The sequence below is a fragment of the Mustela erminea genome, chromosome 1 (genome assembly GCF_009829155.1).
Source record: "Mustela erminea isolate mMusErm1 chromosome 1, mMusErm1.Pri, whole genome shotgun sequence".
NCBI lineage: Eukaryota > Metazoa > Chordata > Mammalia > Carnivora > Mustelidae > Mustela > Mustela erminea.
The window spans coordinates 57,794,650-57,819,072 of record NC_045614.1 but is presented as its reverse complement, the minus strand read 5'-3'; the positions used below and the strand labels follow the sequence as shown (position 1 = coordinate 57,819,072).

Below are 24,423 nucleotides of genomic sequence, written 5' to 3'. Positions count from 1 at the left end.
AAATTATATTTCAGGATAGTCACTTAACAGACAACTACCAGAAGAAGCAGTAATGACAAAAGACCTTGAGGAGGGGGAGAATCTGATATCTAGAGTTGCACATTCAATTATTTAAAATGTCCAGTTTTCAACAAGAAAGTACAGGAATACTTCCCAACTCATTCTATGAGGCTCTTGTCCTTATGTCCCTCTCCTTTCCCCGTCCAGGGACACAGAGGGGAGGATCAGTACATCTGCTGCCTAATGAGGGTTCCACTGGGAAATGAGATGCTCATCAATCTTGTTTGTAGCACCCCATCCCAGCTTAAAGAGTAAGTCTTATAGAACCCGCTCACCTTGGCAATTGTGGGGGAGGGGAAAACCCCAATACTCCCCAGTGGACCCTGGGCCTACAAGGATTTCCTGTCTCAGCTCTTCCCACACTTTTGCTCATTGTGTGTAGAGGAGGGTGAGTGACTGTGGTCAGGCCAGTCCTGCCACTTCTCCAGATACTCCTGGGGCAGTGCCTGTTCTTGCCCCAGTCTTAGCAGACATCCTTAATCATCCTGAAATGTGAGATCCTCAACTCTGTCCTCAATCTTGTATCTCGATCGTCAACACCAGGAAAACAGGAAAAGGCCCCCTCAACATCTAGATCAAAGGCATTCACAACCTATCATGACCTGCTCTTTCTTCTTTGGTTTCCTTCCTGCTCCTGCTTCCTTCCCTCTAACTCTGTTCTCTAGGAACACTGAACTGTCAGCAGTTTCTGGAGTGAGTTATGACATGCTCTGTCTTTTCTCCAAACCTTTGCACATAGCCGTTCCTCTGTTGGCAGTAACCACCTTCCACCTTTGCCCAGCAGATTCTTTCTTACCCTTCATGAGTCACCTCGGTGTACTGCCTCCTCTGGGAAGCCCTCCATGACCACTCTGTCTCCCAGGCTACATCAGGTGGCTCTCCGTGGCCACCCTCAATCCTTTGTTTCCTTTTTTTTTTTTTTTAAATTTTATTTATTTACTTGACAGAGTGAGAGAGATCACAAGTAGGCAGAGCAGCAAGCAGAGAGAGAAGGGGGAGCAGAGCAGGGAGCCTAATGCGGGGCTCGATCCCAGGACCCTGAGATCATGACCTGAGCTGAAGGCAGAGGCTTAACCCACTGAGCGACCCAGGCGCCCCTCCTTTGCTTCCTTTATGTAGTATTTGTCATGCTGTATTTGTAGCAGGTGCAGAAAGCTGTTTATTCTCCCACTTCCATAGCAAACAGCTGTTGCTGGAAGACAGCTCCCACTCCTCCTCTTGCATCTAGAGAAGATATGGAGGAAATATTACAATGTCACAAGGTTGGAGGACAAAGAATAACTGGGAAATAACATTAGACGGGGTGATCCAGGAGGGCCCGAGTTGAGACTGAAATGACTGGAAGGACACAGCCATATCAAGATCTTCAGAATGGGGGGGAGGGGGAATGGTCGAGACAGAAGAACTAAGAAGGACAATGGTGGAACAAGTCTGATGTATTTGAGAAGTAAGAAGGCCAGTGTGGCAGGAGTAGGTTGACTGATCAGGGAGAAAGGAAGACTAGCTGGAGCAGGGGCCTTCGCCTCCCTGCTTCCCTATTTTGTGTTTCTCCAACACACTTACACCATCTAATAATACATGATATATTTTACTCATTTATATTGTTTATTTTCTGGGGCTGCCACTAGAACCTAAGTTCCACGAGGGCAGGGGTTTTGTCTAATTTGTGCACTTCTCTCTCTCCAGAGCTCAGAACAGTGCCTGCCACACAGTAAGTGCTCAAACTTAGGCTTGTTGCATGAATAAATCCATGAAAAATAGATAAAAATCAAATGATGTAGGGCCTCGAAGACCATGGTAGTAGGGCCATTCCAGGCAAAGAGGACCAGAGACCAGAGACCACCCAGGGATGGGCATGTGTTGGTTAATTTTTTATTCTAATTGCTCTGATTAACCACATTTTTTATTTGCTGAAGTATAATTCTCTTTCTACCTTCACTCTTACCCCCTCCAGAAAAGAAACTTATGATGTATGCAATTCTGTATCTTGCTTTGTCACCTAATAACATCTTAGATATATTTCCATATCAACATATAGAGAATTCTCTCATTGTTTTTTATAGTTGCATAGTATTCCATTGACTGGATGTATTGTGGCTTATTTAACCAGTTCCCCTTTGATGGAAATTTAAATGAAATTTTGTGGGGGGGGGATATTTACTTATGTGTCGTTTACTACACAAAGTAGTAAGGATCTTGAGAAGCTTTACTTTTCTCATGTTCTTAGCATGGAACAATGCTTAACACATGAGAGATTCTCAGTAAATAGTTTATTGAAAGAATAAAACACTCCTGGACTTCTTTTATGGGCTATCTTATTCTACCCATCACCACTCTCCAATCTCTATTGTCAGCCCAGGCTACACTGAGGGACCCAGATTGCTAACTGTCCCCTGTCTGCCTCAGGCTCAACCACATCTCCACTTACATGTTCCAGAGAGGTCCTCTGAGTCAGTATTTCTGGAACTGACCTCCTCACTCCTAACTTCACTTTAACCTCCCTTGAACCTTCCAGGCACCAATCTTCTCTTTCTCTGACCTTGCGAGCTCAGTCAAATAGTACCAGTTCCCATCCATGTCCCACTGATGTGACAAACTTCCTACAGTGAGTTTTATGCACAAATCGGTGAGTCACAATCCCTGACATTCCCTGTCCACGCCGCCTCACGTGCAGTCCCAGCTTGGGCTTCCTCCTCTCTTGCTGCCAGCAGGACACCAGTTTAGTGGAACACTCTTAAAATAGCTGTCCTCATGTCATTCCCTTAACTAACAACTCTGAGGTCTGTCTCCCCCAACCCAATAACTCTTCTCTTCCCCTTCATTTTCTTTCCCCTTCAGTTTGGTTCTCTATCACTGTGTTACAAAGCAGCCCAAAACATAGCAGCTTAAAATAAGAATTTATTAGCCTCTCTTGGTTCTGTAGGTTGGCTGGGCTCAAATGAGTAGGTCTCACTTGGAGTCTCTTGTATGATGACAGTCAGCTTTTCATTGGGGCGATAGTCATTTGAAGTTTAACATCGCTGGACCTCCCAAATGGTACAGTTACATGGCTGGCAATTAATGTTGACTGTCTGCTGGGGGCCCAGGTGGGGCTGTTGGTAAGAACACCTGTAATGGTTTGGACTTCGCAAAGCATTGAGAATGCTTCCTGAGGAGCAGCTTCTACTGCCTGAGCATTTCAAGACTGCTGGGTGAAAACTGTAAAGCTTCTTATGATCACTTCTGCTATATCCTTTTGGCCAAATAAGTCAGGAAGTTCAACCCAAATTCGAAAGGAAGGGAAGTAGATGCCACGTCTCAAAGGAGGAGCAAAGAATTTACCACCATCTTTAATCTACCATTGTCCACCTTCTGGACACAAATTATTTACATTCTTTCCACGTGAAAAATATATAAGGGTCCTCCCAAGGACCCTTAACATCTCATCCCAAAACATCACTGGCTCATAATGGATCTTATCTTATAAATCAGGTCCAGGTACAGATTAGGCATGATTCTTCAAGAACAGCCTGTAGAGTACTATTCTTTTTGATCTGAAGACCTGTAAGCTACAGACAGGTTTTTGGCTCTCCAGAAACCTAACAGAGTTAACAGGTTTGAGATAACCAAAGCAGACAATTTTTTTTCCTTTTTAAATTTACTTGTTTATTTGAAGTGGGGAAGGGGCAGAGGGAGATGGAGAGAGAGTCCCAAGCTGACTTCTGGCTGAGCACAGAGCCTGACACGGGACTCAGTCTCACAATCCTGAGATCACAATCTGAGCTGAAAACAAGAGTCGGACGCTTAACCAACTGAACCACCCAGGTGTCCCCAGAGCAGACACTTCTGTTCCAAAAACGGGGAAAACAGGAGTCACATACTTATCACTGAGCCATAGCAATTCTGAAATCCAGTTAGACACACATTGCCAGCTCTTTGATTAGGGTACAATCCTGCTCCCTGGGAATATTCTCGGCAGCTCTTGATTCTATCCTCTTGGCTTGTGGGTTTCTTCTGAGTCATCCTTCCTTTTCCATAAGAAACAGCCCATTTGGGGAGCCACCTGGGAGGCTCAGTTGTTTAAGCATCTGCCTTTAGGTCAGGTCATGATCCCCAAATCCTGGGATCAAGCCCTGAGTCAAGTTCCCTGCTCAGTGGGGAGTCTACTTCTCCCTCTGCCCCTACCCCTGTTTGGTCGGTCTCTCTCCCTCTCTCTCTCTCTCTCAAATAAATAAATAAAATCTTTTCAAAAAATGGCCCACATTTACATCTGAATAGCTTTCTCAGTCAGTGTCTTAGAAGGCAGAGAGGCTTTGCCTTTTCCTGTGTTCTCTAATTGCTTATCTTCAAACCTATCATTTTGTATGGCTGCAGAATGGGGTGGAATTTCCATAATTCTTGGTCTTTGAGATGATTTTCAAGTTTCATTCCTCTGAAGACTCTGCAAATGGTGCTCATTGAGCACCTATTGTGCCCCAGCACTGTTCTAGGGATCAGGGATGAGTGAAACAAGACAAAAGTGCCTGCCCTTATGGAACTGCCATTCTAGTGGGAGAGACAAGCAATAAGCAAGTAAACAATGTAAAGAAACAAAGAAAGTACCTGGGTGGCTCAGCCAGTTAAGTGTCTGACTCTTGGTTTTAGCTTAGGTCATGATCTCATGGTCATGAGATCTATCCCTGCATCTGGCTCCAGGCTCAGCGGGGAGTCTGCTTGAAGATTCCCTCCCTCTGCCCTTCCTCTCGCTCTCTTTCTCTCTCTCTCTCAAATAAATAAATCTTTAAAAAAAAAAGGCAAGCAGAAAAATAGCAAGTGGTGTTTTGTGTCTAAGTGTTGATAGGAAAAGGAACTTTCATTTTCAATAGGAAAGGCCATTCTCACTGAGAAGATGACATTGAAGTCAAGACCTGAGAAAAGTGAGGGAGTAGCCATACAGGTATCTAGGGGAAGAGCTTTCTAGATGGAAAGAAATGCAAGTGTAAAGGCCTGAGTTAAATGTGTGCCTTCTCTCTTCATAAACTAGTATAGTTTTAGCAGGCTGATCTGAGGGGATATTAGAAGGAGAATACCAGAGAGGTATTTGGGAGTCAAAGCTTTTAGTTTTAGTCTGATTTATGGGAAGAGTTTGACCATGAGAATGAGAGTTTGACATTTTTATAGAATTACCCTGGCTGCTGTGTTAAGAAATGGTAAGAAGTGATGTGGGAGCAGGAAACCAAGATTTTTTGCAGTACTCTAGGGGAGAAATGATGGAGGTTGAGACCAGGTGGTAATGGCAGAGATAGTAAGAAGTATCCATGTTCTGAATATCTTTTGAAGGCTGTAGATGAGGGGCACAAGACAGAAGGAAGTTAAATTCATTTTCCAGAACTGCTGTAACACATCACCACAAGCTTGGTGGCTTCAAACAACAGAAATGTATTCTCTCTTAGACCTCAAATAGAAAACTCAAAATCAACCACCCGCCCCCTTTTTTGGTCCTTTTCAGCTTCTGGGGTCTGTCAGTATTCTTTGGTTTGTGGCTATTCACTCAAATCTCTGACTCCATCTTCACAGGGATTTCTTTTCTGTGTGTGTATCTTTTAAGGACACTTGTCACTGAATAGTGACACTTGTCACGCACCTGAATAGTCCAGGATGCTCTCATCTCAAGATCCTTAATCACATTTGCAAATGCCCTTTTTCTGAATCAGGTCACATCCACAAGTTCCAGGATTTAGGCTTATCTTTTTACCCGTCACTATTCAATCTGCTACCAGAGACAAGAATGGTTCCAAAGTTTTCTGGAGTGAGCAACTGAAAGAATGAAGTTTTCATGAACCAAGACAGGAAAAGACTATGAGAAGAGTATGTTGAAGACGGAGATAAAGTTCTGAGTTGATCTTAATGTGTTTGGATGGGGCAGGTCTTTGATAGGGTGTCCCACCCTCTTAAGAGCTCTATAGTGTACAGTTTTTATTGCCTCATCTTTGATTCTAAGCTCAGGGAGTCTTGAGCTCTTGTCACCAGCTAAACTCCAAAGCCTGACCTTTACTGCCTACCCGCTTGTTGTACTCATTGTCCCACATTTTCCCTTAGACTCTTCTTTCCAGCTTATCTTCCCCCCCACCATTATCTTTTAACTCAGGCAAAAGACCTGAGGGGCGTAACATTCCCTGATGGAAACCCAAATACCCCTCAGTCAGGGTACCTGGGTGGCTCAGTTAAGCGTCTGCCTTCAGCTCAGGGTCCTGGGATCAAGCCACATCTGGCTCTCCACTCAACAGGGAGCCTGCTTCTCCTTCTCCCTCTGCCTGCCACTCTGCCTACTTGTGTGCACTCTCTCTCCCTTTGTCAAATAAATACAATCTTTAAAAAACAAACAAACAAACAAACAAACAAACAAACGGCAATAATAACTGCCCAGACCACCCGGACCAGTTTGAACTTATCCCCCTACTCACGGGTATGCAGATGGACCATGGAGTGGTAAAATGAGGTAAGACTTACCCTTACCTCATTTTAATAGTAAAGTCTCCACCCAAGGAGGAGCACAAGCCTTCATATACATAACATACCGTGTATGTATAGGCATGTTTCCTTAAGGCACATGCACCTCCTTTTGCCTGCCTCTAACATAAGATGACAAGGCTCCCCTATCTAAATAGTCATCCTAACCCTAAATAAAAGGAATCCATTCCCCTTTGCTCTAGGAGCCACGGATTTGTAAGTTATTCCCCAGCGATCTCCTTATTTGCTGCAAATAAGTTTACTTTGTGAGACAACTCCACCTGGTGCATCTGTGACTCGCTAAGGAGGAACCTCATGTTAGTTAAATTAGCTGGTTTTCCATTTACTTAGACCAGACCAACGTCTCATTCACCTCCACGTCTCCGTCACTCTGTTACACAACTAGTACATTTTCAGTCGACTAGATCATGCACATTGACATCCAACCTCCTTCACATCTCATCCTACCACTGTGGGAGCAAAGTCAAATCCACTTGTAGAAATAATCTTTCCTTAAGTGATTAAGGACAAACGGAGATGTTCCAAAGGTGTACTACCGGGACCTGGTAGGGGCTCAGCAAATATGGGTACTCTTCCTCAACCCAATGTAAGTTTGTCAAATAACCGCTCTTTTATCTCCCACCGCTTAGAGACCTCCCCCTGAGAAAGTCTCTGCCTAGAGTATGCAAGCTTCCTTGATTCTGAAGAGCTCAAGACACACAGTAGGACTACTTAGTTGACTGATCGGTGCCTTCTGCAGAGGGACAGTACTGTAAGAGCCAGTTTGCTCTCGTCCTCTCTTCCCCGGCATTCATTATTCTGGGGGAACGCGGGAGTGGGAGGGAAAGGCGAGACAGCTGAGACGGCTGAGACATCCGTGTGCGGATTCAACATGGCGCCGTTCTTCTCATTGTACGAGCCTCAAAGATGGCAACAACCAATTGGGGGCAGACATGTTTGTGCCACGTGATCCAGGCTCAGCCCAAAAGCGGCCGGAACGTGACGCAAGATTGAGGCGGGGCTCTTCCCCCGCACTCTTGGCGTCGAGAGTCTCGTGACAAGTACTTCCGCTCGGGGCGGCGGCGGTGGCGGAAGTGGGAGCGGAGCCGGAGTCTTGGCCATAAAGCCCAAGGCGGCGGCAGCGGCGGCGTTGAAGGTTTGTGGAGTGCCGAGGTGTCCGCTGGAACCGGAACTTGGACTTCTCTTCAGCCCCTGTGCTCCCTTGTACTTCCTCCTCGGCGGGAGCCCTAGCGACGCGCCCGGCCCGGAGCCCCAAGCGGAGCGGCCGCGGTAAGCAGCGGGCCCAGCCTGGCGGGTGGCCTGGCCCCATCCCCCTCAGTTTCTCGGTCGCCCGGCCCTCGCGTCGTCCCTATCTCGGGCAAGCTCTAGGCCCAGCGAGGCCTCGCGGGGAAATCCTGCGTCGCTCAAGGCCCAAGAGCAGGCCCGGACCGCACCCGGCCGTGGGGGAGGTCAGAGGTCTTCGGGTGTGACCTCTGGCCGTGTTGCCGACCGCAGACTGGCGGTCCGGGACGCCTCGTTTGCTGGTAGCGTCAAGAACCAAGCCGGAGGGTCTTCTGATCTGGGTGGCCTCTGGACACTGGGGGCCTGCGCCGCTGCGGGACGCGCTATTGGGCTGAATCCCTTGGAGCAGCGAGCGGGAGTTTGTCGGAGTCGACCCCGCCCGCTGCCTTGCCTGGGGACGCTAGCCCGGGCGCCCCGGATCGCGCGGGCCTTGCTAACAGGCGCCCAGGGCTGAGCCACGTTCCCATCTGTATCTTCAGTGAACAGCCTGACCCTGTTAGTGAGAGAGGTTCTCCGAAGGCAACTGAGTCAAGGCAGTGAGTCAGGTCACGTGCATTGGGCTCGCCCCAAGCACTTGTATACATGTGAGACGCCTCTGGCTCCGGGAGACAGGGAGCTTTTTGTCTTAAGTCTGTTGTGGTAGATCCCGAAGGAAGTTTTCAAACTTACTGGGGGAAAGATGGGGTTTGGTCTCCACCGCGTTGAGGGACTTCTTACTGCCTTAAAGCTTGATGTCAAGTGTTTCTTTCGTAAGAGTGGAAAATTGAGAAGAATAGTAGCAAACATTTGAGCGCTGGTTGTGGTCTCGGCAGCGTGGCAAGACCACTGCAAGGATTTTTACGTTTAAGGCTCAGAACAGCCTTTGAAGTACCATTATTGTTAAAGAACGGAGAGCTTAAGTTGTTTGGCCAAGGTCACACAGATAAGTAAGTTAAGTAGCGAAGGTTCAAGCTGAGGCAGTCAGATTCCGGAGTACTGTACTCGACTGGTCTCTGGGTTGCACTGCTTTCCGATGCTCCTGAAGTTGTGATCTGTCTTTTGCCACCCAGTGTCTTCCTTCTGTGCCTCCTTTGTTTCTAGTGATCCTATTTGAAATGCTCTGCTTTTACCTTACAGCCACCTTAGTTCTACCTTAAAATCATGAGGTATTCCATTTGCGGTTGTGACTTTTAACATAGGTTTTTTTGTAGTGTAGTGCTAATATTAGATGCTCTACAGTTTTAGCGAAGTGCTTGAATGAGGTCTGAAAAATGTTGTTACGTAAATGTTTTGTCAAACGAATTATGCCTGCCAATCCTGCCATGTGAACCTTTCTTAAAACCTTAGTACATGAGTATCTGGCCAGTTAGTTCTTTCCTGTTGAAAATACTCTGTCTTCTTTTGGATTCCAAAAGAACAGGCTCTTGTCTCTTCCTTGTGACTTAAGCAGCTGATTAGCCGCATGACTTCTCATCTATGGATTAATAGAGTCTCCTATTAGTGTGTTTCTCTTCAGACTTGGGAGAGTTTGCTCAGATTTGAGTCTAAGAACTGGAAGGTGAGTTGTGAGTACTTCTGAAGATACCATCCAGGCTTAAGCTTAGTCCTCCCAACCCTGTTGTATTCTAATTTCTTTTTTTTTTTTTTTAAACTGTTCTACCTAAACTGATATATTTAAGTGAGTAAATAGTATGGTAGTCTTACATGATGTTTGAATTTAGAGAGGAGAGTAATGATGAGCACCTTTTCATTCATTGAGATGTTTTGAACATCTACCATTTCTTAGACATTACTGCTTATTGAGTCAGGGACGTAGGTGTGGTTATTGTCCTAAAGGAATTTAAAAATGGTGTGTGATCGCAGCCAGAATTCTGTTGTGGAATGGCTTGGTGGAAGAACCTGACTGAGGCTTTTGGAAAGAGGAGTTGTTTCTCATCTCAGCAAGTGAATCCATAGTAGGCAGTCTTGTAGAACACCAGACTCTTGAAGCCAACTTGAAGGCTTTGTTAATTTAACAGCATTTGTATGGTTTGCTCTGGAGAGTATGGAAGATAATGTTACAGTTTCAAATTGATCTTGTCTTTGGAAGAGAAACCTTCAACACTAGTTTATCCTTTTGCTCTAGTGGTGTTTTGTTGTTCACTTGAGGGAGTTCATGTCATTGCCATTTGACACTGCAAATGTTTGCTGCTATTACGGTGTTGTTTGAGCAAAGGCACATTTGGCATGCTGGATTTTTTTTTCCTTCAGCTGATGGAGAAAGTTTAATATAGTGCCCACCAGTTATAATGCCAGTATTTTACTAAATAAAGCCCTGTGCTGCTGCATCTTGTGCAACTGCTCTGGCTCCCCTTTAAAAGGAGATGAGTTTTGTGTTCGTGGTAGAAGTGCATGAGTAAACAAATGGCAGGGTGGAATGTAGGAGAAAGCACTCTAAAAATAGTTGTGTAGTCTCTCTCTCCAGGTAATTGTTAACAATCACTTGGGCATTTATTTGCTTGTTTTGTTTGTGCCAACCAGGCCTAAGCCCCCAAATCCCATAATCAAAGAACATTGTTTTATAGTAAAATATGGCTTTGAATCTGATTCCAGACCCCACCACCAAGTGAAGCGGAAGGTTTTGGTTATTTGATTAGCTTCTAATCTCCAAAGAGAATTGTACTAATACCATTTCTACCCTTACATTTGGTATTAGCCTTTCTCTGCAAAGGGGTAGCAAACCGAGACCACACTCTTATGATAGTCTTCCTATGCACTGTTCCTTTCTGAAATTTGACATGTTTGCTGTTACTTTTGTGGTCAAATTGTGTAACTGTGCATCTGTTTGATACAACAAATAAGGCTGGGTATTTGACTAGATACTGGACTAAGAATTACAGGCAAGATTTTCTGGGGAAGTATGGAGGAGGAATCCTCCTGAGTAAGGCTAACCGGTGGTTCCCCTTGGTACTGATGTCATCCTCTGAAGGAGACTGAAGCTCTAGAAATGAGCACCCCCCACACATACTGCCTTGCGGCTGCTGGCTTTCTTACTGACTCTTATCTCCCATGTAAGTTTGCCACTGTATTCTCAGCCATCCATTCCTGGGTTACCAAACATTGATCCATTAGTGCCATCTAGTAGATATCTGTGCTTCTGGGTCTGCAGTTTGCTGCAGACACATTTTACAACGTGTTGATCCCTTCAGTTATTTGTTCTCACATCTCCCTTCTGTTTTCTGCCTTTTCTAAAAAAACACAGAGAAATAGTTTGCATTAATGTTTTAAAACTTTTTAATGGTGATTGTGGTCAGTGTGACTTGTGAATCAAAGGTAAAAATGATGTGTGGTGGGTGAAATCAGAGCAGGCTTTTCAGCAGTGCCTCTGACTAGTTTCAATTTTAGTACTCAGGCTGTGATTTCAAAAACAAATTTAAGAATAGCTACTTGCAAAATGTCTCTGTGGGGGAGGAAGAAAGCTTGGGAGTTGGTTCCAGTGGTGACATACAGTGTTGGCCTTGCTCATTTGCCTGAGGATGCTGTACTTAATGCAGGGGGCCTCGAGCCTCTACTGGGCTGTTTTGGTGATGTCATCACTGCCATGGAGTTCAGTCTGGCTGATTTTGTTGTCCATTTCCTGGTGGACTTGGACTGCTTGCTGTCAGGGCAGAGCAAATCCTAAGAAGCATATTAAGGGAAGCCTGGGGACCTGGGCAGTGTTAGGAATTCTGTAACCTCACTTGGCTCTCAAAATGAACTTGCTTGTGTGACTGCTACCAGACATGGTGAAGGAGCGTCTCTGTTCTCCCTGACCCTGCAAGTAAAGATGGCTTGTGCTTGCTGCTCTCTTTCCTGGAGTTACCCAGCTCAGTTCAGTAATCCTTCAAAAATTACATTTTGAGCTAAATAGTTATCGTTGGTTTCTAATTTTTGTATGCAGTTTTGATCTAAAGTTTATTTCCGTTTGGTGAGCTTTTAATTGGAGTAATTTGGGAATGTATGATAAAGCCAATATGAATTAACTTTTTAAAAACCCAGTTGTAGGGCGCCTGGGTGGCTCAGTGGGTTAAGCCGCTGCCTTCGGCTCAGGTCATGATCTCAGGGTCCTGGGATCGAGTCCCGCATCGGGTTCTCTGCTCCGCGGGGAGCCTGCTTCCTCCTCTCTCTCTCTCTCTGCCTGCCTCTCTGCCTACTTGTGATCTCTCTGTGTCAAATGAATAAATAAAATCTTTAAAAAAATAATAATAAAATAAAAAATAAAAACCCAGTTGTAGGGGCGCCTGGGTGGCTTAGTCATTAAGCATCTGCCTTTGGCTCAGGTCATGATGCCAGGATTCTGGGATCAAGCCCCACAAGCCCCACAAGCCCCACATCAGGCACCCTGCTTGGCTGGAAGCCTGCTTCTCCCTCTCCCACTCTCATTGCTTGTGTTCCTTCTTTTGTTGTCTCTTTGTCAAGTAAATAAAATCTTAAAAGAAAGAAAAAATAAAAACCCAGTTGTAATAGCACAGACTTTATAAAAAGTAGTGCCTCTAACATATGGTATTTAGTCTACCAACAGTGCTCTGTGTACTTAGAGATCTGAAATAACTCTGGGTCATCTGGATAGCCCATAAGTTCACAGCCACTCTTAAATCCTGTGACCTCTGCCATTCAGTTGACAGTTGTTAAAGAGTATTAACATTTTGTAGAAAACCTTCTTACATGGTATTTGTCTTTAAATGCTTTTTGGTGTTTGTGTAGTGCTTACCATTCACATAGGATTTCATTTGGTCCACACACCATCTCTGTATGCTGAGAGGGTAGCCTTTTCTGCTTTTTCTGCATGAGATAGTTCTGGGTCCTCAGGTGGTCCAGCTCCTAGAATGTTCATCTATGTCTGCTGAAACACATAGCTATTTCTTTTTTTTTTTTTTTTTTAAGATTTTATTTATTTATTTGACACTGAGAGATCACAAGTAGGCAGAGCAGCAGGCAGAGAGAGGGGGAAGCAGGCTCCCCACTGAGCAGAGAGCCTGATGTGGGGCTCAGTCCCAGGACCCTGAGACCATGACCCAGGCCGAAGGCAAAGGCTTAACCCACTGAGCCACCCAGGCACCCCAACACATAGCTATTTCTAATGCACCATTCTGCCTTTTTGATTGTACATGATGCCTTTAAAGATCTTAGCATTTGACTCCTTGTAAAAAAATGTATTTTTCTTCCACTGCCTTTTTTTTTTTTTTTAAGATTTTATTTATTTATTTGACAGACAAAGATCACAAGTAGGCAGAAAGGTAGGGGGAGAGAGAGGAGGGAAGCAGGCTCCCTGCTGAGCAGAGAGCCCGACGCAGGGCTTTCGATCCCAGGACCCTGAGATCAGGACCTGAGCTGAAGGCAGAGCTGAAATACCACTGAGTCTCCCAGGCGCCTCTCTTCCACTGCCATTTATTTATTTGTTTTAAAGTTTTATGTTTTTGTTATCTCTGTACTGACCATGGGGCTAGGACTCACAACCCCAAGATCAAGAGTCTCATGCTCTTCCAACTGAGCCAGCCACACACCACCTACTACCTTTTATTTAAAATTTCATTTCTCGGGGCACCTGGGTGGTTCAGTGGGTTAAAGCCTCAGCCTACGGTTCAGGTCATGATCCCAGGGATCCGGGATTGAGCCCTACATCAGGCTCTCTGCTCAGCAGGGAGCCTGCTTCCTCCTCTCTCTCTGCCTGCCTCTCTGGGTACTTGTGATCTCTGTCTGTCCATTAAATAAAAATAAAATCTTTCTAAAAAATTTAAAAAAAATAAAATAAAATTACATTTCTCGGGTGCCTGGATTGCTCAGTAGGTTAAGCGGCCAACTTGATTTCTGGCTCAGGTCATGATTTTGGGGTCCTGGGATAGAGCCCTGTGTCAGGCTCTCCGCTTAGCAGGGAGTCTGCTCTAGGATTTTTTCCCTCTCCCTTCCTCCTGCCTGTGTCCACATGCACGTGCTCGCTCCCTGTCTCTTCTCTCAAATAAATAAATAAATCTTTAATAAAATAAAAAATAAAATAAAATGCCATTTCTCTTTTGCTGATGATTAAAGAAGTTCTTCTTCTTCTTTTTTTTTTTTTTTTAAACAAGTGTGTTCTTTTTAAGGGAAAAAAAAAACTAAGGAAACACAGAAGTAAAAAAAAAAAAATCGGTTCACTATCCACAGGAAGACATTGTGTTAACTGGTTGTTTTCTTCCTGTGAATATATACTTTAATATTTTTGTTTTGTGAAGTTGAATAAAATATGGTGTGGGAATTTAACAGTGGTGGGGGAAGCTGAACAGGCTTGCGTCTTTGACCTGTGGGATCTCTCATAAAGGGATAGGAAGCTGGGGATCATGAGACTAGTTGTGTTTTTTCAGATGTTTAATGACAACAGGTAAAGAACGTGATGCATTCAGTTCAAGAATGAAGTTACTTGGGGTGCCTGGGTGGCTCAGTGGGTTAAGCCTCTGCCTTCGGCTCAGGTCATGATCCCCGGGTCCTGGGATGGAGCCCAGCATTGGGCTCCCTGCTCAGCAGGGAGCCTGCTTACCCCCCACTCCCTGCTCCAACCCCCTGCCTCTGCCTCCCTCTCTTCCTACTTGTGATCTCTGTCAAATAAAAAAAAAAGAAAAAAATTATTTGGCATGGTGACACTAGATAAGTATAGTGGTGCCCTTATTTTTAAGTAATTTTTCATTTTTGTTTGTGAGTAAACTTTGAATATGAAGTAGAACATACTTAAGAAAAGCACACAAATAAGTGAACTTGGAGAATTTTTATAAACTTAGAAGCCTTTTTGTGCCTCCTTCAAGTTGTTATCCTCCTCTCCTCCCAGGGTAATGAGTCTGATTTTTTTTAACACTATTAAATCACCAGTGTGATTTGCTGGATTTGGACTTCGTGTAAGTAGCGTTACACACTTTGTGCCCTTCTGTGTCTGGTTTCTTTGATCTGTTGTTGTTCGTGAGATTTTGTATTGAGTGCAGTTGTAAACTCCATTTTCATTGCCCAGAAATATTCCATTAGGTGGTATACCATAATGTATTTATTAATTTATTGATGCTTATATGGGTAGCTTGTAATTTGTGGCTGTTAAAATAATGCTGTATGAATGTTCTTGTGTCTGTCTGACTGATACATGTACACATTTCTATTATGTGAATCCCGAGGAGTGGAATGGCTTGAGTTTTAGGGTATGTATCTGTATTGTTTTGCTGGGGCTGCTGTAACAAATACCACAGACTGAGTGGCTTAACCAAAATGAATTTATTTTCCCATATTTCTGGAAGCTGGAAGCCTAAGTTCAAAGTGTTGGTCAGGTTGATTTGTTTTGAGACTTCTTTTTCTTTTCTTAGCTTGTAGTTAGGCGTCTTTTTATGACCTCCCATGTTCTTTGCTCTGTACCTGTCTGTGTCCTAGTCTTCTTAGAAGGACATCAGTCATACTGATTAGGGCTCACCTTCATGACCCCATTTAACCTCAGTCCCATCTTTCAAGGCCCTGTCTCCAAAGGTGGTCACGTGTTAAAGTAATGGGACTTAGACTTCAGTGTACGAGTTTGGCGGGGATTCACTTCATCCGGTCCCGGTGTCTGTTAACACCCTGGCTGATACTGTTGGTTATGCTATTGTTGCAGCCGCTTTAGCTCCCACTAGCAGCATTTGAGAGTTCCACATACTCCCATGTCTTTGCTAACACTTGTCTTCTTTTTTCATTTTTTTGCCCCTCTGGTAGGAACCCATTTTTTTTTAATGGCCCCATTCAGTTACCAGTGTAGGCAGTCCTTGAGGGAATAGAGAAGTTGTTTCTACAGCCAAGTATGTTACAGTTTGAGACAGCCTCTTGTAAATGTCTTGTAAACCTCATAGGGTTAGAAAAGCAGAATGGTTTCAGTCCAGTGAGTAGTTAGTCCTCTTTAGTTGCCCTTGTGGATTAGTTTTTGCATTTATAATCTGGATCCATTCCTGGTGGTGGAATTGGCCCAAAAGTATCATCTGTGGGATATAAATCTAGCCATAATAAACGTTACCTTCATTGAGACTCTTCTTTGATCTGACACTTGAGTTCTTAAAATACTGGATTCCTTCATATACATGTTAGAAATAGGCCTGTTTGCATGTTCTGACTGTCCATTTAGATATTGGTGTTTGACCAACAGCTTTCTGGCTGAGTGATCTTGAGCTTTTTTTGTACATATGCTATAGACCTGTGTTTGGTGACAATAAAAATATTACATGATTTTACCCTTGACCCCCCAAACTTCTGGGGGGGCAGGGATGAATCATTCTAAGATGGATCTTGAAATATTCCTCAGTAAACTTAATTTTTTTCCCACCAGTTCTAACTTTGCACAGTAAGTTACTATTTGTAGCATGTAAGTTATGCTTCTGGGCCAGTGATTAATATGTAGAGCTTTCCTGAATGCTAAACTGTGTTCTGTATTCATTTGACAGATTTTTATTGTCTAGTATAAGAAAACACTGCTGGCAGCTGTAGGGAGCATAAAATAAAGATCACTGGAGGTTTAGGAATAATTGTAAAAACAAAGCGGATGAGAGCCGTAAAAATAGCTTAAAGAAAATGCTAGAGGTGTTCAAAGGGCTGGGGTTAGGCCGGTGTGGAGTGGAGTTTTGGTATGGAGAGGAGAGTTGGGAAACCCATTATAGTTGGTGGGAATGGCATAAGCAAATGAATGGAGGTAGGGAAATGCTAAGGCAGATGGAGAAGCTGCAATATCTCCAAACTGGGAATGACTGTATGTGTGGGGGCCAGATGGAATGGGGGAGGGGAGGCACTCCAGTGCCTTCTTGAAGAGTTTATGTTTAACGAAGTGATCCTTTACCCCATAATGCTAGGATAGGACATTATCCTTTCACTTGAACCTCATGACCCCTATTGAGTAAGGCAGGTGGTACCGCAGTTAAGAATAAGGAATGGGGGCGCCTGGGTGGCTCAGTGGGTTAAGCCGCTGCCTTGGGCTCGGGTCATGATCTCAGGGTCCTGGGATCGAGCCCCGCATCGGGCTCTCTGCTCAGCGGGGAGCCTGCTTCCCTCTCTCTCTGCCTGCCTCTCCGTCTTCTTGTGATTTCTCTGTCAAATAAATAAATAAAATATTTAAAAAAAAAAAAAAAAGAATAAGGAATGGGGGCGCCTGGGTGGCTCAGGGTAGGTTAAGCTTCTGCCTTCGGCTCGGGTCATGATCTCAGGGTCCTGGGATGGAGTGCCGCATTGGGCTCTCTGCTTGGCAGGGAGCCTCCTTCCTCCTCTCTCTCTCTCTCTGCCTGCCTCTGCCTGCTTGTGATCTCTCTCTGTCAAATAAATAAGTAAAATCTTTAAAAAATAAAAAGAATAAGGAATGACTTTGATGTTATAATTTACCTAGAGAAATACATTTTGAGAGATTAGTGGGACTAGGTAGGATTCAAATACAAATGTGTTTAAGCCTTCAAAGAGGTACTTCCTCAGAAGTGTCTTTAACACAAATTAATAGTTGGCTTGGGAGGGATGGGATGGAGAAAGAACAGTTTGGTTTTCCTCTTGAGCCAGCCAACCCATTGTGGGTTCCTCTTACTTTATGGACAACTTATTTTACTAGGTAAATGCTGGAGATAAGTTAGGGTTGCTAGCAAAAACTTTGAGCTGTTGATGGGGCTCCTGGGTGGCTCAGTGGGTTAAAGCCTCTGCCTTTGGCTCAGGTCATGATCCCAGGGTCCTGGGATCCAGCCCGCCATCGGGCTCTCTGTTCAGCAAGGGAACCTGCTTCCTCCTCTCTCTTTGCCTCCCTCTCTGCCTGCCTCTCTGCCTGCTTGTGATTTCTGTCAAATAAATAAATAAAATCTTTTAAAAAAGAAACAAACTTTGAGCTGTTGAGAATAGTTCTATGTGATTTCTGTCAAATAAATAAATAAAATATTTTTTAAAAGAAACAAACTTTCAGCTGTTGAGAATAGTTCTGTGTAACTGTTATACTAGCTATCTGCTTTCCAGTCAGTTTTACCAAAAAAAAAAAAGAAAAGAAAAAAGAAAGAAAGAAGGAAAAAGAAACCCATCATCCAGGTACCTGGCTAAAGACTCCGCTCGCTTTGGTACCTGCCTTTAGAAAGCTTGAGAGCATTGGCATGGCACAGTCATGTATCTATTGGGCTGGACTACAAAGTTCTCAACAGGAATTGCTTTCCCAGGAACTTGCTTCTTTGTAAAAGTTGCCTTAGTTTTTTTGTTTTTTGTTTTTTGTTTTTCTCCTTCCACCCCACATGACTGATACATGGAACAGAGCCTATATATAATCAGTGTCTTAGGGAGATCAGCAATTTCCTTAAGCTTCAATTAGAGTTCAATTGAAGCAGCGTATTTCTCTCTTTCCAGATGAGGAAATGACCCAAAAGGAAGTGCTCAGTATGATGGAGGCCAGTAGTGGGATTGGAACTGGTGCTCCATATTCCAAGTTGTCAGATATTTCTTTAACCCTAATAGGGGTGAGAAAAATAATATCACATCTGGAAGGTCAGCCTATGTAAATTTTATTGTTCAGTTTTATTTAAGAGTTTGTTTGTTTGTTTTTGTTTTTCTTGAGCAAGGATGGTTTGTGGCTCAGTTGGTTAAGCGTCTGCCTTCAGCTCAGGTCATGATCCCAGGGTCCTGGGATCAAGCCCCACAGTGGGCTCCCTGCTCAGTGGGGAGCCTGCTTCCCTCTCTTAACCTCCCCCCCGCTTGTGCTCTCTCTTGCTCTCTCTCTCTCTCAAATAAAATCTTCTAAAAAATAAAAGAAAGATGCTTTGATTATTGTTTCTTTTTGAAATGCAAGTTTTCAGGCATTTTTCCAGCAGTATGAGACTGAATAGGTAAGGCTACTACTCTGCAACAACAAGTAATCTCAAAACGGTTGAAAGCCCCTTAGCTTTATTTTCTGCACACACCCAGTGTGTGCAGTGTGAGTGTTCCAGGGGCTTTGCATCATTCCTTCTTCAGATGAAAGAGCAGCCACGATATGGACTGTTGCTGGGTGTCTCCGCGAAGTGAAAACTACTGGGGGGTCTTGCTCCTGCAGTTAAATGTTCCAGCCCAGGATGACACGTCACGTCGGCTTATAGCTCACTGGCTAGAATGAGTCACACCATACAAGAAACTAAGGAGTGTGATTCTCTTGTGGACTTGGAAAGCACACAGTTGGAAATATTTGGGAACTAGGATGAGTTTTACAGTGACTTGCCTGTAGTAGTAATAGCTCTTGGAGAACCGAGTGGCTCATTTGCAGATTGTTGTTCCCATCAGCTGCAGTTTAAATGCAGAAAAGGATACAAAAGTTGCCTTACTCACAGATCACCTTTCCATCCTAGGACATGTTTCTTTTAAATGATGTGTGATAATCTCAATTTAAGTGCCTCCAAAATACCCTTTGCAGAAGTAGGTGTGAGAGAAACAATTGAGTCTGAGAGGTCCCTTGCCTTCCACATTTTCAGTGTTGGAAACCTACAAACCTATAGATTTACTGATTTCTCACCCCCACCACCCACTCCAACCCCCACCCCTGTAGTCCTCCTTGTAAGGTGCTATCAGTCTTAAAAATACTCCTTAGGTTCTTTACCTTCCCTGCCTGCAGAACCCTTGGTTTTCTATTGCCCTTGGTTATGTCCCTCCACATTCCACCTCTGGCTTGTCTTCCTGGTTTTGTCCTTTCTCTGACGCACACCCTGTATTGTTTTACTTAACCCGAAGTTGTTTTACTTAACCTGTTTCATACCACACTTTGTTCCCCCATTTCCTTCAGCTTGGTTCCTGCCACTTCCCTTCATTTCTGTGTTGTCTTTTGGCATCCTGCCTGGCTCAGGTACTGCCAGCTCAATTTTTTTTTTTTAAAGATTTTATTTATTTATTTGACAGAGAGAGATCACAAGTAGATAGAGAGGCAGGCAGATGGGGAGAGAGAGAGGAAGGCAGGCTCCCTGCTGAGCAGAGAGCCCGATGCGGGATTCGATCCCAGGACCCCGAGATCATGACCTGAGCCGAAGGGAGCGGCTTAACCCACTGAGCCACCCAGGCGCCCCCACCAGCTCAATTTTTAAAGCTTTTTGTTGGCCACTTCAGCCCATACTTTCCTCAGCTTTCACTGAATGCCTGTGATTCGAATTTCTATATGAAATGTGTGTCTTATACACATTTTATATATGTGTTCTACCCTACCCTAGGAGAGGGGCTTCAGGGTAGATACTAAACTAATTTATCTATTTTCCTTAATTGTTTGAAAGAAAGAATGAAAATACATTCTCCAAGTGGCTTTTGGGGTGTGTGTATGTGTGTGTGCATCTGTTGTGTTCTCTGGCTGAAAAAAAGAAATACCTGTAAATTCTTCACGTTTTTTTGTTTGAAATCAGTAGGCCAGAAGCAGTAGGATTTTGGAGACTTCTTTAAGCAGGGCCACAGTATGGCTCTCTAGGTAAGTTACTAAGCTTCCATTTGCACTTCTGAAAGATGAGAGTAGTGCATTGGCTATCCTCAAGATCCTTTCATATTTTGGCTTTCTTTGGCTCTTGATCATACTGCAGTGGCTTTGCAATATCCCAGCTGGCAAGATGACACCAAACTTTGAGAACCGATTAAGCCATTTCAAAGACTATCACCCACATGGAGTCCGGCTTGTTCACTTTTTTATGAAGGGCAAAAGTAACCTCACTGTAGGTGGTTTAGTTTTTTTTGTTTGTGGGGTTTTTTTTTTTTAGATTTTTTAAAATATACTTTAACAAATTTATTTGTCAGAGACAGATCCTGTGAGCACAGGCACAAGCAGGGGGGAGTGACAGGTGGGAAACCTGATGTGGGCCTCAATCCCAGGACCCTGGGATCATGACCTGAGCTGAAGGCAGATGCTTAACTGACTGAGCCACCCAGAAATCCCTAGGTGGTCAGATTTTTCCTAAAATGAACTTGTTTCTAGATTAGAGAAGCAAGTGAATAGTTCTTTATCACCCTTCTGGATAATTTGGTGGCTGTACTTCCAGACTTATATGTTCATATTTAAATGGGATGACACAGTACACACTCTGCTGTAACTTGCTTTTTAAAAACTTTTCTGTATGTACTACACACGTTTCTTTGTCAGTACATACTGTTGTTGTTGGGTGGTGGTTTTTTTTTTTTTTTTTTAAAGATTTATTGGCGTGCATGTGTGTATGTGCGTGCGCGCGTGCGGGTGTGTGCGGAGGTGGGCAGAGGAAGAAGGAGAGAGAATCTCAAGCAGACTTTGCACTGAGAACAGCCCACGCAAGGCTCAGTGTAATGACCCTAAGATCACAACCTGAGCCAAAACCAGGAGTCAGATGCTTAACCAGCGGCACCACCCAGGCACCCCCTGTACATACTTTTTTTAATGGCTGTATAATATTGCATTTACCAAGTTTAACCATCTTCTAAATGAATGTTTCAGTTTTCAACTTTCCTGTTTTAGAAAATTATTTAAGGGGTTCCTGGCTGGCTCAGTCAGTGGAGCTTGTGACTCTTGATCTCCGGGTTGTGAGTTAGAGCACCACATTATGTCTAGAGATTCCTTAAAAATAAATTTTTTTAAGAAGACAGTTAATATTTATCTTCATCCACTTGTTTGATCATTTCCTTGTAGTTGTTATTCATACTTAAAATTTGGCATTCATTACCATACTGCCTCCAAGAAGGTTGTCTACTTAACATTTGTAGCCTTTGAATTCAATTTATGTAGTTGCCAACTGTCAATTTTCTTTCTTTCTTTTTTTTTTTAAGATTTTATCTATTTATTTAGTTGACAGAGATTACAAGTAGGCAGACAGGCAGGCGGGGGGTGAGCACCAGGCTCCCTGCCGAGCAGAGACCCCCCAAAACGGTGCTCCATCCCAGGACCCTGAGATCATGACCCAAGCTGAAGGCAGAGGCTCAACCCACTGAGCCACCCAGTTGCTCCCCCAATTGTCGATTTTCTTAATAGCTGCCAGTTTAACTAGTGGGAAAAATTTAAATGATACCTCATTTCCATTTTATTGATGAGTAGATTAAGCTTTTGAAAAAATATTAGCCATTTTTTTCCTTCTGTGAATTGACTATTTTCTCTAAAGCCCAAGTGAGGCAGGTTTTTGTTTTAACCTAAACTTTTTATATAGCAAGCATATTGACCCTTTTTCATGTTATAAACATTCCAGGCTTGTTTCTCATGGCTTGGTTTGGTTAATGGTGTGTTTTGTAGTAAAGAAACTTTCCTGTAGTCAATGTGGTTGATTTGTTTTGATTTGGGGGTTTCATGTTAGTTACTATACTAGGCCTTCCCTATCCAAAGGGCAATAAAAACAGTCTCCCCCCGCCCCAGTACTTAGCACATTGAAATTCTTATGTATGATGCAATATGACATCAGAATCTTTGCAAATATGTGGCAGTATTTCGCTACATTGTCATCCTTTTCTCACTGACTAAAATCTTTTTTATCACACACTTGATTACCTCCCTACATGTATCTCTTTTTAACTCTTCTGATACACTTTGTCTCTGGGATGGTAGTACCACTGTCTTACTTGCTTCTGCTTCATAATACATTTTGACAAGCTCAGCGGTTTTCCATCTGTCATAAAACTCTGTCAGCATTAGGTTCAGAATATGTTTACTTCTCATTAAATTGGTTTTCTTTCTACCCGTTGTCCTGGGCCCTTAATCACTTTGTCTGGCAGCTTCTTCCATCAAGAAATTTAGAAGAAACTTTTTCTAAGGTGTTCTGGCAGAGGGAGGCAGCTCAGTTCTCTCCCCTGTGTATCTGGGACAAATAATGTGTAATTGTTCATCCAGTTGGTTTTCTTGAGCACCACCATATCCCAAGCCTTGGACAAGGTAGTAGCTCTACAAATAGTAGAAAACCTGGTTTCTGACCCCCAAGGAGCCTTGGTTTTGGTGGGGCAGTGGTACGTATCTTTCAGTCCTTGTAACCCAACTGGTTGCAAAAAGACTTTGGAAACCAAGTATTAGGTTTTATGTTTATGAAGTTTTTATGCATTTCATGTTTTGCCATGTCTGGTCATTTCTTGCAGCATTTGAACATACACAATTCATAATCTGCGCTCTGGATGGGTTTTTCAATCAACTTTTCTTGTTTAACTTTGACATACTAGATTTCTTTGTCACTTCTGGTGGAGGGTTTTAATAGCAGATATCAGTGTCCCAGACTTGGCATGAGTTTCAAAAATTTTTCTTTTTATTAATTAATTGTAACAAATAAGAAGAGAGTTAATTGGGTGCCTGGGTGGCTCAGTGGGTTAAAGCCTCTGCCTTTGGCTCAGGTTACGGTCTCAGGGATCCAGCCCCACATCAGGTTTTCTGCTCAGCAGGGAGCGTGCTTCCCCCCTCTCCCTCTGCTTGCCTCTCTGCCTTCTTGTGATTTCTCTCTGTCAAATAAATAAATAAAATATTTAAAAAAATAAAAAACAAAAGAAGGGAGTTAATTTTTTTACAGATAAAAAGTAGACCATTGGGCCAGTCTTTATTTTCAGGGCTGTTGATGTTGAAAAAATGTTAGCAGTTTGAATTGAGAGAAACGGTTGTTTCAGATAGGAAAAAAGCGCACTTGTTCAGCCAGTTCTTCCTTTTTTTCCCTTGCTTTTTATCTTTTAAAGTTGTAGCTAATCATTTCTGCATGACAACAACATGAAATCTGTCTGCATGTGACTGGACACCTGCCCCTGCCAAGTGGCTGTCTTTTGTGGCTTGCAGTTCTGTGTGCCCGTAAAGTCATCTGGAGGTACAGAGCATCCATGATCTACTTGGGGGAGAGAAAGGCATGCTGTTTCTGTGAAGACTTGTGGCCAGACTTCTGTTAGCCCACTGGAGAAGTGCAGCAATAGCAAGATTTCCCTTGTGAGTTTGGGAAGGGGATGTGGGAGGGAAGTGAGGAGCTCATGTTGGTCAGCCTCGTAATGTACACTCGGCCTAGACAAATGGTGTATGTAGTTAATGAATAACCTTACCTGTGGTTGTTCACAGGCGAAGATCAAACCGTGCATGTCAGAATCTGAGAAGTGAGTTGTTCTTTCTGCTTCCCGCTGCTGTGGTAGAGAACTGGTTCTACCCCAGTGACAGGAGAGGTGGAAATGTAGTCATTCAGACCTGCAGGTATCCAAAGGATGCTTTGTAGCAGGTGCTGTATTAGGGAAATGCCAGAGGAGTAAGATAGTTCCTGTGCTGAAGGAATTTTTCTTTTTGACTGTGTGACACATGAGGAGCCACCCACAAAAGGGGATGATGTAGTGTGCAAAGATGTGATAGCAGGCTTCCGGGCCAGATGTTCAGGTTTTGGATGTGAAGAGGTAATGATAAACTTCATACATTCAGTTGTACAGAATGAAACATTGAAAACAAATATTTTCCTACCTTAATCCCTCCTGTACCGTAGAGACATTGAACCCTATAAAGTTGCTTGGTTTTGACCTACAAAAATGACATTTTCATAGGATTCAACCTAATAAACACAAATGGGAGCATGTCTTGTTCTTTACCCTACTTCAAAAATATCTAGCTACATTTTAGAATATTCACTCATCATACATGTAAGTCTGCTTTTGTGTGTTTATGTTTTGAATATGTATTGTGAACTAGGGGCAGAGTTCTTTCACCACTTGGGTTTTCTTGGCTGA

The 24,423-nt window shown here is 43.5% G+C and overlaps 1 protein-coding gene and 1 pseudogene across 2 annotated transcripts in view; both read left to right on the top strand.

The window, feature by feature from the left end:
- The window catches only part of LOC116589161, a 37,369-nt pseudogene extending 29,085 nt beyond the window's left edge, over positions 1–8,284 (top strand).
- The window catches only part of RAB7A (RAB7A, member RAS oncogene family), a 72,232-nt gene continuing 55,394 nt past the window's right edge, over positions 7,586–24,423 (top strand). For both annotated transcript variants that reach the window (XM_032335078.1, XM_032335163.1), the window contains exon 1: positions 7,586–7,818. The gene's annotated coding sequence lies outside the window, so the exon portion shown is untranslated. The remainder of the gene's footprint in view (positions 7,819–24,423) is intronic.